General features: G+C 35.4%; 1 pseudogene; it reads left to right on the forward strand.

The window, feature by feature from the left end:
* The window catches only part of LOC114610136, a 132,913-nt pseudogene extending 119,757 nt beyond the window's left edge, over positions 1–13,156 (forward strand).
* The last annotated feature ends 2,990 nt before the right edge of the window (positions 13,157–16,146 follow it).

Consider the following 16,146-nt stretch of genomic DNA (forward strand, 5'->3'; position numbering starts at 1 on the left):
AAATAAACTTTATAGCTGAAACAAACACAAATTTATTTATTACAAATTTGGACACTGGTGTGTCAATATCAAAATTCTGGCAAGGTAGATTTAGACTGTATAGCCTCCTGTTTGGGTTTATAGATAGTCACTATCTCAATTCTTCATCAAACATTTCTGCAACCATGATGTTCAAACAGAGCAAGCTTTTTTGATGGCTTTAGATGAGAATGCTGACCCATCATATGGGCTTCACCCTCCTCATCTCAATGTATTCCAAAGTTCTTGTCTCTAAATGCCATCAGTCTGGAAACTAGAGCTTCAATATATGAATATCAGTCAATAAAACTTTCTTGGAAACTTCTGACAATTACTTTGTTTAAACCTGTGTAATGGTCCACTTGGGAAGGTTCACAGATATAATCACTTGTCATAATTATTACAAATCTGAATTTTAGGTCAGTTAACAAGTACATAGGTTACTTATATATCAAAGTAGGATTGGAGGTCACAGATAATATCCAATAACATGCCATACAGTTCATCCAGCTGAGGTACGCGGAGGTCATGAAAGCAGGATTGCCAATAGACAAAGCTGAACCTTTTCTCCATAAACCAAGAAGCTATGGAAAAGCTTATTTATAACAATAAAAATCATCTAAAATGTGCTTCTTAGGTTTTAACAAATGTAACTTGTAAAACCTTGATTAGATAAAATCTGAGAAATATATGAACAAAGAGGCTGTATAAACAATGTCAGTTTTAGGTGGTTTGGGGCTTTTCTGTAACTATATTACGTTATATAAATAGACTGTAGTTACAATAAATTGCAACAATTGTAGTCATTAAATTGAACATACTTAACATTAGGAGCCTTGTCAGCTGTGGTTACAGTTCTTGATAACTATTTGTTTCTCATGAGAAAGATTTTTATAAATAATATTTCAATAGACCGAGCATTTATGAATGTATTACAAGATAAAACCTGTCATTGACCATGAGAAAGAAACACTTACTACTGAAAACATTGAAGAATCTATCAAAGAAAAAATATCTTCAAACAAATTATTTGATTTAAAGTTAAGTTCTAGTCACAGAGATTTGGAGTTGTAATTGAAAACTCATCATTTTTAAATCCTAGAATTATACTCTCTAAATGGTAAGTTAACATACTTACTTAAATTGAAAATGACTAAAAAGTGAATTAAAACAAAGCAATATTTACTACTTCCGGCTAGTAACTTATGTAGCTTGTGGTGATCATATCAAGCAGAAAAGACTAAAAGCATTCCATGAGCAATGCTCCGCAGAAGTCACAGCTTACTTATCTCATAGTCCACACAACAAGGAGACTCAAGACACAAAGAACCCTATCATGGCATATATACAGTCAGTAAGGATGGAATCCTGTTAAGTACTTCTTTATATTCCATTCATTAACAAATAATTCAAACATATCAAAGCTTCAAGCATTGATTGTTCACCTCCATAATGGTTGGAAGAGGATAGCCAGCTCATTGAAGACTAGTATTTATTACTTGTAAGTTAAAAGTAACAGAAGGAAAATTGTTCTATTTGGTGTGTATAGGTATCAATTAAATATATTGCCATTCAACCTACAATCCATAAATAGCAAATTATGTCTGTTCCCTTTGTCCCTTTCTACCCCCTGTCCCACATTTGTTATTGTAGGAACACTCTATTTTCTTTTCCTTTCTTTCATTTTTTCTTTCATTTTTTTAATTCTCTTTTTCTTTTTCTTTTTCTTTTTCTTTTTTTTTTTTTTATACAAGCTAACAAGTTTGATGTGGCTCTGTGTTTCATTCCCTTCCAGGCTTGCAGCTGTTTTGGCAACAGAAGAAAAAAATCCCCATAACAAATCAAATAAAAGCTCTTTCGGCGAAAAGGAATTGAAAACAGCAGGCCTCAAAGAGGACTGCACATGAGATGCCTTGTTCTGGCTTTCAACACAACTCAAATCAGAAACACATTACCATAATCTGAAACAGCCCACTGCTAACACAAGACAGATGGCGGGTAATAACCCATGCATCATTAATAAATAAATTCCAGCATTAAAGGCTTTACAAAGTATGACAACATTATCTGGGCACAATTACTGCCCCTCTCCCACCCCAGCAACATTTCAGTGTGTTATGGGCTATGCTAAGTTTATTTTTATTTTTTTCCTTCAATTCCACAGATCTAAAGGAAGTTTGAATATGACACACATTCTAAACAGATGAAACCTATCTCACTGTACAAGAGAGGTCAAAAACTCCATACAGAAAAAAAGAAAATAGCTGCCAGAAGTTTAAGAGCTCACATGTTATGTGGTTGGATCTGCCCACAGAGATTTATTGCACTGCCCTCCACGCACTGGCCTCACCCTCAACAATATGCCTCAGCCTGTATCACGCTGCACATTCCAAGCAAGAATCTTGGGATCACATTTGCCATGAATCCGAAAGATGTATGTGAAATTTCTCAGTTTTCCTTTTGCAAGCATTACCATCTGTGTCTTTCCCCCGGTTCCCCTAACCACATGGGAAGACAAAACAATCTCTGATAAGATTGCAAGAGTAAAAGAGAGAAAGTTAATGTCATCAATGTTGGAAATGAAATTAAAAGAAAAGGAAGAAATTACAGACATCTAAAAAATGGACTCCATATTTTTTTATGAAAAGGGTGTGGAATTATCTCACTCTGCCATAATGAGGACAACAGAGAGATAGTGGGCCATGCAGAGTTTTCAGGAAGTTCTCTAGGATTTGCCAGGGTACTACTCTAATTCTGGAAACTCTAGATAGCCACTCTCTCTTTCTCTCTGTATATCACCCTAAGTCAAAATAGCGCTTGGGTAAAAACATAAACTATGTACAAATAAAATATTTAGAAAGTAAATTATAGTTTGATATTCTTCTATATGAATTACTAACTTGTCAGTATGATAGTTTTAATGAAAGAGAGAAAATATATTGAATGAATTCCTTTGACAGGTAAAGATGTAAGGACAGACACAGTATACATAAGTAAGCTAACCTCAGATCATGTAACAACCTATGAATGTAGCCCTAGACATCATTCTAAGTAACAGAGGTCAGATCCCCTGGAAGCCTTTCTCAGTCCTTGAACTCAGAGTGGTTTCTTTCTGAAGAGGGCCTTTGGAAATAAAGAAGGAAGAAAAGAGGAGAAGCAGACATAAAAAGAGATAGGAAAGGGGATGTGGTGGTTTGAATATGCTTGGTTCAGGGAGTGGTACTATTAGGAGGTGTGGCCTAGTTGGAGGATGTGTGCCATTTTGAGGGTCAACTTTGAGACCCTTCTCCTAGCTGTCTGGAAGCCAGTTTTCTCATTTTTGCCTTCAGAACAAGATGTAGAACTCCCAGCTCCTCCAACATGCCTGCCTGGACACTGCTATTCTCCTACCATGATGATAATGGACTGAACCTCTGACTCTATCAGCCAAAACCAATTAAATGTAGTCCTTTATAAAAGTTGCCTTGGTCATGGTGTCTTTTCACCCTAACCAAGACAGGGAAGCAAAGAGCAGAAGGGGAAGGAGATCTCTCCCTGAAGGCAGTAAGTCCCTCAGGGCACTCAGAAATTCTCCTTTCTGGTAGAGTCACATAAAGCCCGATCTGCAAGACTTCCTTAAGGAGCATCATAATCATGGCTCTCCTTTTTCTCAAACTAAATAAATATTTTTATGTGTACATGTATATCTACATTCTCCTAATTGGCTACTTATCATATTTCCTCCACTACATTGTGAAATTCCTAAGGGTGCACACCTTGTCTAATTGATGCTCTAAATTCTTCTTAGTACCAGACACACAACATTGCACTAAGGCTAAACAGAATCACCACTCAGAGAGATGCCAGGATGGCTGTCAGGTCAGCCTTATCTGAGTCGATGAGTTCCAGGCAAGTCAGTATGTTCCAGGGCAGCTTTTCTTTGAGCTCTTTCCAGCTTTCTCAGGGAACAGCTGCTGAGGGATGGTCAGGAGGAGGCAAGTTAGCCTCTAATTGGTTCCTAAGGTCTGCAATTTCCTTCTTGATCTGAACATGATGGACAGAATTTTAAAAGAACCCCAATTCAGTAGGTAGAGAGGAAAGCACAAACTTATATTAAGGGACATTCTGAATACAGCTGTAAAGTAAGGGTCATTTCCACAAACCTTAGTGTTTTTCCAATTTCGTAGTTTATGACATCACATTTGATAGTTTCTCTCTGGTTAGTTCCTGCTCAGGAAAATTTATGAAGCTATCACTTACATCATTTAGTTCAAGTGAATAATCAATAAACTTTTTTCTCATCTTAAAGTTCAAGTTACAGACCAAAAGCTTTAAACCATATTTCATCCCTGTTCTCTAGAGTTTCAATTCCAGAAATCAAACCCAAGGTCATAAACTGTTACAACTATATTAAAAAAACCTTGAATGCAACACACACAAACACACACACACATACACACACACATGTGCATGCACACATGTTCCTTTCGAACACAAACAACTACAGAGGGAAATGTTAATCAGAAAGTTTGTTTGTTCTCTTCATGCGTAGTCTCTTATTTTCATGTCATTCTTCCAAAAAACATGGAATATGACAGCTATTTAAAATGTGTTTGTTCTTTTAAGAAGTAAAAGGTGGTTAATTGCTACAGAAGGATGTGTGTGTGTGTGTGTGTGTGTGTGTGTGTATCTCCACATCCACTGGATTGTCATTCATGGATTGTCATTACTGGCACTAACTGTAAAGGGCAGCTGCATAGTCAGGTTATAGTCTCAATTGTGTTTATACATTTGAATATTTTGCAAAGGAAAAATATATCATGAAACATACAGAAGAATAATTGCAGTTTCTTTTTTTATAGTTATTTAATCTATTGTATGTATATTAATGTACATATTTTCCTCACATATGTGCAGTACCTGAGGAGGTCTGAAGAAGGTTTTTGATTCCTTGGAACTGAAGATGTAGATTGCCATGTGGGTTCTGAACCTGGATCCTCTATAAGTGCAACAAATGTTTTTAATCACCATTCGAACACTCCAGCTCCAGTTGCTTTTTATTCTTAATAGCCAAAAAAAATTTCTATTAATAAATCAAGTAATTTATTTATTAATGAATATTTGTTTGTGCCAGGCATTATACTAGTAGTATAGAGTGAATACATTCAGAATGGTCATATCTTAAAAATAAAGAAAAAACGAATTAATCATTGATGTGGACTAGCTGGACAAATAGGTGATTTTAGACATTTACTTTACTTTATGAGGTAAGGAACCAAAGTACAAACAATAGAAGGCCTTCAAACACAGGCTGTTTTTAGATCTGAATTTGTCAAAATATGACTACATACTTAGGGTAGTACATCTCTAAGTGCAGAAGAAATGGGGTTCATTTTTTTATTAAAAAGCTTCCAGCCTCAAGTTAGTGTTTATTCACTTTTCAGAATCCACTGTTAGAGAATAGTTCTGTTTAATAAATACTTGTGACATTTCTGTCTCATTTTCTTTACCTGTAAGTAGAAAGACCTGCTGCATTTCCCAAGTTATTGGAGGATTGAATTAATCCAAGTTGTAGGAATGGTAAACTGTTAAATTCATTAAACATGACATGACAAAATTTAGCTGTCTTTCAGAAATCAAGCCTTAGACTTGGGAGAACAGGTATAATATAACCCATTATTTCATGTCATTTGGAAGTATAATATTAGAAATAAGATCAACATGGGACCATCATTTCTATATGACATGGTAAATGTTATCTGAATTTATACATGCAAAGTTATCTAGTATACGTATGTTATGTAGTATACAAAGTTGTACTTTGTACAAAGTGTACAAAGTACAGAGTTATCCAGTGTCCTACCAGGTTTTTTCTAACAGTAAGTGCTGATGATATACTGAAGAAAACAAGAAGAAAGAACCTTCTCTTCATTGACAGTATCATTTAATGATAGGTGGTAAAGCATGATTAACACGTGTTCATAGAAGTAAGAGCCAAATTCCAATTGCATATTGATCCCATGGTAAAGGCAGTTTTCAGTTTCAGAAGATCTGGCTGTTCAGTTGTTTCTAAATATGCAGGGCAGTCAGTCAGATAACAACTTGTAAATGTTCCTTGAAATGGTGATGTGTTCATGATTATAGAACCTTGTAAAAGCTAATTGTAAGGAGTCTTGACTGTGGAAGTCAGGCTAAAGACTACTGAAGACAGGGAGAAAAAGACTTGGGTATACTATTTCTAGAATGCTAGGCTTTTAATATATGAAAGCTACAGGAGAAGATTCCAATCAGCATGTGAGTTCTATGTCAGACTCTGAGAGTAGTTAACACCCTACTCTAAAGTGTGGGTTATACACAAAAACACTTGAAATAATTCATGTTGAAATATTTAACTTGTGAGAGTATGTTTGACAGAGTGTACTTGACATTTTGATGGCAGATAGAACTTTTGAGAATTATAGTCCTAGAAACACTACTTCCCAGTGTTTAAAGGTGGTATATTGTAAAGAAGGAGCACCTTGGACCATTTCAGGCTATGTAATCAGGTGCAGAAATTTTTTCTAGTCACACACACACACACACACAGAGAGAGAGAGAGAGAGAGAGAGAGAGAGAGAGAGAGAGAGAGAGAGACAGAGAGAGACAGAGACAGAGAGACAGAGACAGAGACAGAGAGACAGAGAAACAGAGAGAGAGAAACAGACACACCAGAAAAAAAGACTAATAATTTTATGATTTAGATTATATTTGGACCATCAATCAAATGGGCATGTTGAATTACCTCAAAGCACCTTTAGATCCCTTTCTGTCTCATGTGGTACAATAATCTAGTGTGTTAAATTCATGAGTTCTTTGCATTTCCCAATTCTAATGGTCAGCATCCAAACTCCTCTTAAAACCTGTACTATATTTCAGATTTATATTTGAGGAGTAGAAAGCATTGTGATCTAAATACATGTGAGAATGAAGCCATGTCAGATTTTAAAGTTCAGAGCTGTGCTCCAAACAACTCTGTTTCACTCTGAAACTTTTTTTTTTATCCAAGGAAATCTGCAAGTATGCTTCAGAGTTATGCCCTAATATTAATAAAGTGAATCTTTCACTTGATCTGTGACCTTTACAGAACTTGTTCAGGAGTCTTGTAAAAAAAACTTAGTGTCACCCTAATTTCTCATAGTTTTCATTATATAGTCCCCTTGAGTATGCCAAAGTAGATATAAGTGAGTTGGTCATGACAGAGTACCAGGAAGTGGTAAACAGAGAAAGAACAGCAAGCTCTCTCTCCTATTAGAAAGATTCCATCTGTTCACTGTGTGGATGTCAGTGTTCATGCTTTCTGATTATTCATTTGAAGCTTCCTGAGCTTGAAAACAGGAAATAAAAAGAAAAAAAAATCTGTTTCTGTGACTTTTCCTTCTTCCAGCTCAAAGGCTTTGGCATTGAGAACCCTTTAGGCAGAACTCTACAGATTTCTAGCATTGAAGTTGCAACATGAAGAAAATGTGACCTTGTTTTAACCATAGCATGGTTCATAATCTTTACTTAAACTTTGTGATTTTTATCCTTTGAAGGAAAATATAAATCATAGACAACATTTGAGAACTGCAAACTTTCTGTAGACTAGTGTTAAAAATTGTTGGCACACAGACCAGAAAGATGGCACATCAAGTAAATGTTCTTGCCACACAATTCTCACAACCTGAATTTGATAATCAAATTCCATGATGGAAGAGAGAACCCACTGCTGAAATTTGTCCTCTGACCTCTTCCATAAATACACCTTGGCACAAGTGCTCCTGCATGTACAAGTGCATAGATATACTCACACACACACAGACACACACACAGACACACACACAAACACACACACACACACAAACACACACACACACACACACACATATATATATATATATATGTATTTATGACATCTTCCACAAATGGATATATATGTATATATACACATATATATGCATTTATGGAAGATGTCAGAGGACAAATATATATAATATTTGAAAAGTAAGTTAATAGTACTAGAAGGAAATCAATGTGTCAATGTTATCTCTCACTGGCTTGGCATTCTTTTTGTCATGTAATGTAAAAGCTATGACATTAAAGGCCACCAAAACCACTGACAAGTATATTTATATTCTCTTAAGAAACACAGAGATCATTGGTGACAAATACCTAACGTTTTAATATGGAAAGGAGATAGTGTAGAAGACGTACAGAATGGACAAAAAAAGAATCACTGTGTGAGATGTTATGACAAAACCACATTGTCTTCTTTACTTACATACAATTTGAGATTTCATAAAAGGAGACATTATGATCACAAAGGAAAATTGAACACATTCACCTTGTGTTAGAAGGGCAGTTAGAGAGTGCAAGAAAACTTAATTTATGTTCTATGAAAAATATATTTATTTGGTAAATGAAGCTGAATTACAGTTGAGTATAATTTTAATTCCCACTGATGTTTTAAAAACAGAGAAAACCAAAGCAAAGTCAATTCATCCAAGACAAAAAAGACACAAAGGAAAGATTTTCTGTACTGAGCCCTCCAGGTTGACATTTCCATTGGCAGTGATGTGCTAGCTCAGGTAGATAGGGGAGCTGGCCAAAGAAATGACTATACACTAGTACAACTAGGAGCTGGGCCTAGAGAACACAGATGTTTGTTCTTCACCAGTAATTACCTTAGATGGTACACATATTTAATCTACAGATCTCTTTATAGTTTAATCACTTCATCAGATATTTAATTCGGAAATTTTGGGAAAAGCCCTAATAATTTTATATTTCAGGGTCACAACTTTGAAGTCTTATCTTTTGTTGATTTTACAGAATAATTTAATATGCAAAGTGATTTAATAAATTTACCGTCACTCACCTTAGGACTGAAAATAACCTGAGCAATGGGGTACTGAGTATTTAACTATGTGTGTATACACATATATATTTCTTTATTTTTAGTATGAAATTATACACACACACACACATACACACACACACATATTTATATTTATATTTATATTTATATAATTTAAAGATTCAAACCAGATTACAGGGCTGAGAATTAACACTGCTAAGAACTCAGGCAAATCCCTTGTTAATGAACTCTTAGAATTTGTTGTCAAACAAATATCTAAGGTAAGCTTAGCAGTGTATACTTTTTCACCATTTGTACTAAATTAATAAATTCATTAGTATTACAGGCATGCAACAATTATCCTAATTTTTACTCTGTGTAGTTGCTATTTTATGTGGTTCCTGTGCTAAATTCTGACATTCTCACATACTGACTGAGCTGACAAATAATTCCATAATGTCCTTATCATGATACGTTTTACAAAAACACAAACAAGCAAACAACAAGTTTCAAAGTCATAATTTTCAGTATGCATGTTGTAGAAGGTTTTGAAACTCCTTATGGAGGTTTATCATTGTTATTGATTTCCTGATTTGAAATCAAATCCCTTTTTAAGAAAAGGCAAATTTTGTAGATCAAAAATTGATTATTGATAATTGGTCAGTAAAGTGAATCAACTCCTTTAAACAGTTCCAGGTTTTTATTTTATTTTTTTGTCTATTTAGGTCATACTTCTAGTGACTCTGACTATTCCACTGTAGCTTTCAACCTGCATCTGTGGCAGGCAATCACATCAGCCACACGGCAATTGTACTGACTCTCTATGTAGGATCTCCCCAGGTCCTTTAGAACCCTATTTTTTGTAAGCGAAAAAAATTCTAAAGGGGTTGATTAAATCTAAATTTGCATATTTTACAATTTCACAAATGTTACTAAATTTCTCCTTGAGAAGTCTGCCGTAATTTATGGATACAATATAACTGTATTTATTTCCTACGAGATGTAGTGACATCAAATGCTAAACTTCTTAAATTCTGCTGAAGTTTCCTATTTTATGCTTTGTTATTTGTCTATCAAAAACAAGCAGTACATTGCCCATCTTTACTCATCTTCCCTTTAGATTACTATAGACTTTGTGTTCTGTCTTTCAGTTCCTCATAGAAAGTATTCCTTGTTCCTAGATGAACTTGTCTGCCCATCTGTTGCCTTTCTGTATTATACTGCAGCTTTTTGCCTACCTGAGTAATCAGGAGGAATTTTCCTCCAGCACTCAGGTCAGGTGTGCCTAACTGAAGTTTCTGGAGACTGTTTTCTGAAGCAAGAGGGAAGTGAGAGCCCCTCTGGGGCACATTTAGAGTTTGTTGTGCTTTGGCCATCGTGCTCAGCACTATAACAATTACCTAATTCCAGGCTGTCATGTGGGCAACCCAACCCATAACAGCCTGTGTGCTCTGCTATATTCTTCCTTGCTATTTCTGTAGGAAGCAACTTCATTCAAGATAGGTAGAAGGAATAGGCCACTATCTGCTACTGAGAAACTCACCCTTATATACCAGTTTAGCTGAAACCTAATACTGAAAGGAGAATAGCAGTAGGTACTGTGTACTGACCTCTTCCTATTTGGTAGACATTGGTCCAAGTGCTTTATATGCACTCCCTCATCAGTGTTCGTGTCTTCCCACACGTTGGGCTTGCCTATAATTTCTACCTTAAAGAAGAGAAATGTGGGATTCTAGAACTTGAGATGCCAAATCTTTTAAGTTCAGACTACATTTTAGAGAATCTAACTCAAACAGAATAAAGACCCTGCTGAGAGTTGTATCAGATTGGCTCCTGTCTTTTGTTGGGGATCACTAACATTTCCCTGGCACTAAAAGCTAAAGAACCTTTATAAGATGTAAAACATAGAGAAAGCATTTGAACAAGATTCAAGGCTATGCACTGTGTTTTTAAGCCAATATGGCTGTCTTTTGAGCATGAATAAAATGCTAGATTTCTTAAAAATGTACTTCAGGCATTATTACATTCTGTAAATGATGATTACGAGATATCAACAGAATCTCATCTCAATAAAGGATAGTGATATAACAACTAATATCAAATGATTAATTTAAGTGATATGGTGCCTTCTTAGACTTCAGCACTTAACCTTAATTTACCATTATTGTAATTAAAGTATCTTAACCATTTGGCATTTTGTTCCCTTTCAGATCGTGACTAGATTTTTTTTTCCATTTCATTAGTAGTATAGTATTAATTTATTTATAATAATCACCTGCGTTCAAATATTTTGCTAATGATGCAAGGGTACAAATATGGCAAAGTTGTAAACAGAAGTAGATAGAAATGGAAGGCAGGCTGTGAAACTTATAGGCATGAAGTTACTGATACTAGTCAAGTATGTTAATTAAAATTTCCTAATAGCTACAAAAAATAAAATAACAACAATAGGAAGAATTATTTTAAATCTAAACTTTGCTTATTAAATATATTTAAACTTCAACAGGAAATCAAATCTACTTCATCATTGGGAATGTTATATTTTTCTTACTAAACTTTCATGATCCCATATTTATTTTACTTTACACTTATATCACACACCAATTCATTCACAAATTTAGGTCTTCAATTAAGTCAAATCTCCATATTGTCCTTACATATTAGTCAGTGGTCATCATGCAGAAGTATTTGGAAAATGAATTCTGTTCTTTAATTATAAAAACAATGGAGTACTGTTTTTGACTTTGAAAAGCTTGGTACAATTCTTTATTTTTTTTTTAATCTTTTTACCCAGGCTCACAGTTTTATAAGTAACAAAACAGAATAAAAAAGAGTATAATGATCTTATGCTGTCTAGTAGAAGCTACTACCCACAGTAAATGTGAACCTTCTTGGGAACCTTGGCATTAACTGCAAGAACTATGTATTTCTGGCACAAAAGCTGAATTCTAACAGTAAAGAGGGAGAGAAAACTGTCAATCATTCATGGTCAAATGGGTATGTCCTGTAGTATCAGGGACAAAGAGAGGAAGCTCTACAACTTTGCAAATTAAAGCTAACAAATGTGACCCTACTGGCCTCAATTGCAAACAGCATCTTTATCATTAATAAGGACCAAATGTCTTTAACTGGAAGAAAAAAGTAAAATTAACCAATGCAGGAGTAACATTTAAGCTTTCAAAGAAACACTTGCAATCTGTGGGATTTAACAAAGTTTGCTTGCTATGTATACAAACTAGATAGAACAATACCACAAAATATCTGCCAACTGGCAATCCCAATGTCCTGAGTACCTCCTGCCTGTGTTAATACAAGCTTCTCAGCTGTGCCATGAAAAGCAACTGTCAAAAACAATAGAGCTGCTTCAGGAATTTTCTGACAAACATTCAGAAAATAAAGCTGAAATCAAGTTTAAAATGCCACAATTCAAATTTTCTCAAGATATTATTTTTAAACCTGTCTAATATTGAGATGAGTGGAGGAGGTGGAGGTAAAGCATAAACCAAGCATGACATTCTATGTTGTTGACCATATGTAGCCACAAGGGAGATATTGATAGTTTCTCTGAGATCTTCCACAAATCATCCAACGGTATCAAAGCTACCAACCCCTAACTTCCTGATAGTTTGTCTTAGATGAGAGAAATTTAAAAGTTCAAGCTTAAATATACCAGGAAATTGGAAGCACTTACTAACTTACAACAACTATGGAAGCAAAATTCAAAGATATTTATACCTGCTCCCAATTATTTCTGCTTGTAGAACCCAGTGAAAGCAGTTTACCAGAACTGTTGTCCTCAGAACATAATATGCCTCTAAAAGTAGATATTGAGACTCTTGAAAATTATCATTTGCTACATGCATATCAAAGAGGGGTGAGAAATTTTCTGAAGAAAATCAACCTAAAGAGCAATATCAAGGAGATTAGAAGAAGGAGGAGAAAGAAGGAGGATGAGGAGGAGGGAGAGGAGAGAAGGAGAAGGGGGAGGAGGAAGAAGAGGAGGAAGAGGAGGACAATGATGACAACAACAAAAACAACAGCAACAACAAGAAAAACTGCCTTAGAATTATGATCCCAAGTAACTAGGTAGAGAATGATGGCAACCTATGCAAGAGCATTCTTACTACCTAGGAAAAAAGAAGGATACAAAGATGAACCAGACTGGAAAGGAACTTCTTCTGAATTGGACACCAGAAAATGTATGAACAGTTTGCCCATCTCTCCAAGACCTGGCAGTGTCAGAACAATAACTAGCCCTAAAGTAATATTGTACCCCCAAGACGCTAAAAACATACCTTGGTAACAACAACAACAGAAAAAGAAGCAGAAGAAGGCAAAAGGAGCCAAAAGGGTTAGGTATTAACATGTCATTCTTGCAGGCATATTTTAATCCAGAGCCCTTGCATTAGGATCATAATGAAGCTAACAGAGCAAGAAGACCAAAGCTCCCTCCTCCATTGCCATTGTTAGAAAATGATTTCTTGTACTTCAAATGGGAAGTTCCTAAAACTGCCAAATCTGGTTGAGCCTACTTGCACCAAACAGTTTTGCACAAATTATGAAACTGAAGATGCCTATGTGTTAGATATGTTATCTAAGGCTTCTCAGGAATTAAATAGAATGTTCCTCCTGTTTTGACTAGTGAGAAGATATGCATTCCTTTTAAGTCTCACTTTAAATTATGTTTTAGCATGCCTTAGGATGTTCAGTGGAAAATCTTTTGAGCATTCCAAGTATTTGGTTTAGATTATCCTGTTAGGAAAAGTAAAATAATTCTTACTAGAATATAGTGTGTTTATTTACAAAAGTGGCCAGAAAGACTCAATCTCTGAAGTAATAATCTTAAGTCACCATCCTGTGACACTGAAATTGTGCTTCCTTTTACTTGTGTGTATATATAAATGCATCTGACTCCTTTGTGCCCTTGCTATTTTCATATTCAGATTACACTAACAGCTTTTTAACTCCATTAAATACATCAAGGGAATATATAAATATTATACATAGTTGATTCTTAAATCAGTGCTCTGAGGGCAAATGAGTTTTGACTTCTTAATCAGAATACTGAATGACCATTACTAAGAATATGAGCTTTGACTTATTTATTTTAAGATTAAACAGTATTAGGCAGTATTGACAATAACAAGAGTACTAGACCCTAGTAGTACTCAGATGGCACCCCTTTCTGGTTATGGGATCTGACTTTTCATTACCTTTCTTCTGTTTCGTTTGCAGTCACATTATTGTGTAAATTTTGTTTTTTATCTTTCTTGCTAGTAAGCTGATTTCACACTCAACAGTTATGAGACACACATTGGGGTGCCTTTCCATGTTTGGTATTCATTTATGCTACCCAAGATATCATTTATTTCAGGCTTTTATTTTCTTGTGATTAGATTACTCTGTCATTGTAAATGAAAATGCTTCTGTGTTTGAGCATTGAAGAATAAAATGAATAAAAAACTAATAGGAATGAATCTGTAATTAAAAAAGTATGAGAGTGTTAATTATTTTTTGCAGAATATATGGAAATACACATTTCATGCAGCCAGAATGGTGTAAATAATGAGGGCTAGGATTATAATGTAAATGTAGAATTTTTTCAATTTTCAACTCTCTTCTATTTACTACAATGATAGGATGAGAAACAGAGGGAGTCTGAGACTAGAATGCTGATATTTAAATTATGATATGCAATAGGTTTGAATTTTCCTGCTTATGTGAATCTTCTAGTGCTATAGAAATTATGGACTATCCCTTCTTGGAAGATAATCCAGAGATCTCTGCTTTGCAAAAACTATGTGTGTTATCCTTGGCATACATTGCTTTCCACTCAGTCATTTACATAATAGTCAGAGTCAACTCATAACAAAAACTCACTGGCAGCTCATGCAACTTTAGTTAGTGGGAATGATCATCAAAGCAGCTATGGTTACAGCATAGTTGTAAATATTAAGCAGTGTGCCACCAATCATGTATAACCCACCCTGTCTCTTTCTCTCTCTCTCAAATAATTTTAGTCTTAGCTAAAAATTATAAGAATAATAGATCTTGATTCCATGAACAGATTCACCAATAGTTAACATGTTCTTCTTTGAGGCTTTATACTTCATCTAAGATGTTTATATTTACTTGTCTGTCCAATCTTAAAACAAAAGGAGAGTTCCAGTCATGCCAATAGGAATATATGAGGATGACAAGCTCATATCTTTCAGGAAGATGGAAATAATGAAGTGTTCCTAGACAACCCTGTCCTAGGAAACATGGTTCTGATAAACCTTGCCCTTCTCCCTAATTCTCTCTGCCTCACTGAAAACCATTAGATTACATTGCTAAAGCTAGCCCCAAGGTCCATTCCCTTATTTGGCCAATTCTTTCCTCCTGAGGTGGACTACCAAGATCCAGTTATCAAAGTATTCAAGTCTAGCAATCAAAAGCCCACCTTGACTCACCTAATTAACATGCTCAATTAAAATTAAATATCTCATCCTAATACCAAGTTTCTCCTTTATTTTTGTAAAACCCCATTTTACTATGGCCAATGTCTATCTCCTCCTTATCCAGAAGCAGTCTTTTGTGCCCCTTGTAGGAAAAATACTCCTTCCCTATCTTCCTTGCCCTCCTCCCATCTCCCTTGTTTCTTTCCCCCTCTACTTTTTCTTCTACATTCTTGTCCCTACATTCATACCCTACCCACTGTCCCTCTGTTGTAAATCTTCCTTGGGCTGAGACTTTGTTCTTGAGGTCTCTTTAATTCTCACCAAGACTCTGTTTTGTTTTATTTTGTTCTGTTCTGTTTTGTTTTGTTTTGTTTTGAACCTCTTTCCCTGTAGTGTACAGGCATAGCTGCACACCTAATGGGGAAGGATGCAGTGGAATTGAGTTCTGTGGTCCAAGTCTTCCTTTGATGTGTCTGCACTCCTAGGACAGGATGAATAAAAGTCCAGAATGGTCAGGGAGTGAATGTCAGAGAGGGGACGGGAAGATATACCCTGTGGAGATCTCAGTGTTTCTCTTTAATATTGTAGCTCTTTTAGACACTGTTCGATGAAACCACTCTCTCAGGTGGTATTCCATGAAACAGTTTCCATGCATATGCTTTATTTGGGGTCAAAAAAAGATTATATAGTTTGGGGGAGGGGGATGAGAATATCCAGAGGCAAAGGTCATTGGCTGAAGGCTAAGGTACTGAGACACCTCATTAGGGTGTATTCCATGGGGAGTTATTCCAGGAATCTCAAGTACATGACTACATAATGTTATTCAGATAGTCGATG

The sequence above is a fragment of the Grammomys surdaster genome, unplaced genomic scaffold (genome assembly GCF_004785775.1).
Source record: "Grammomys surdaster isolate TR1022 unplaced genomic scaffold, NIH_TR_1.0 126029, whole genome shotgun sequence".
Classification (NCBI taxonomy): domain Eukaryota; kingdom Metazoa; phylum Chordata; class Mammalia; order Rodentia; family Muridae; genus Grammomys; species Grammomys surdaster.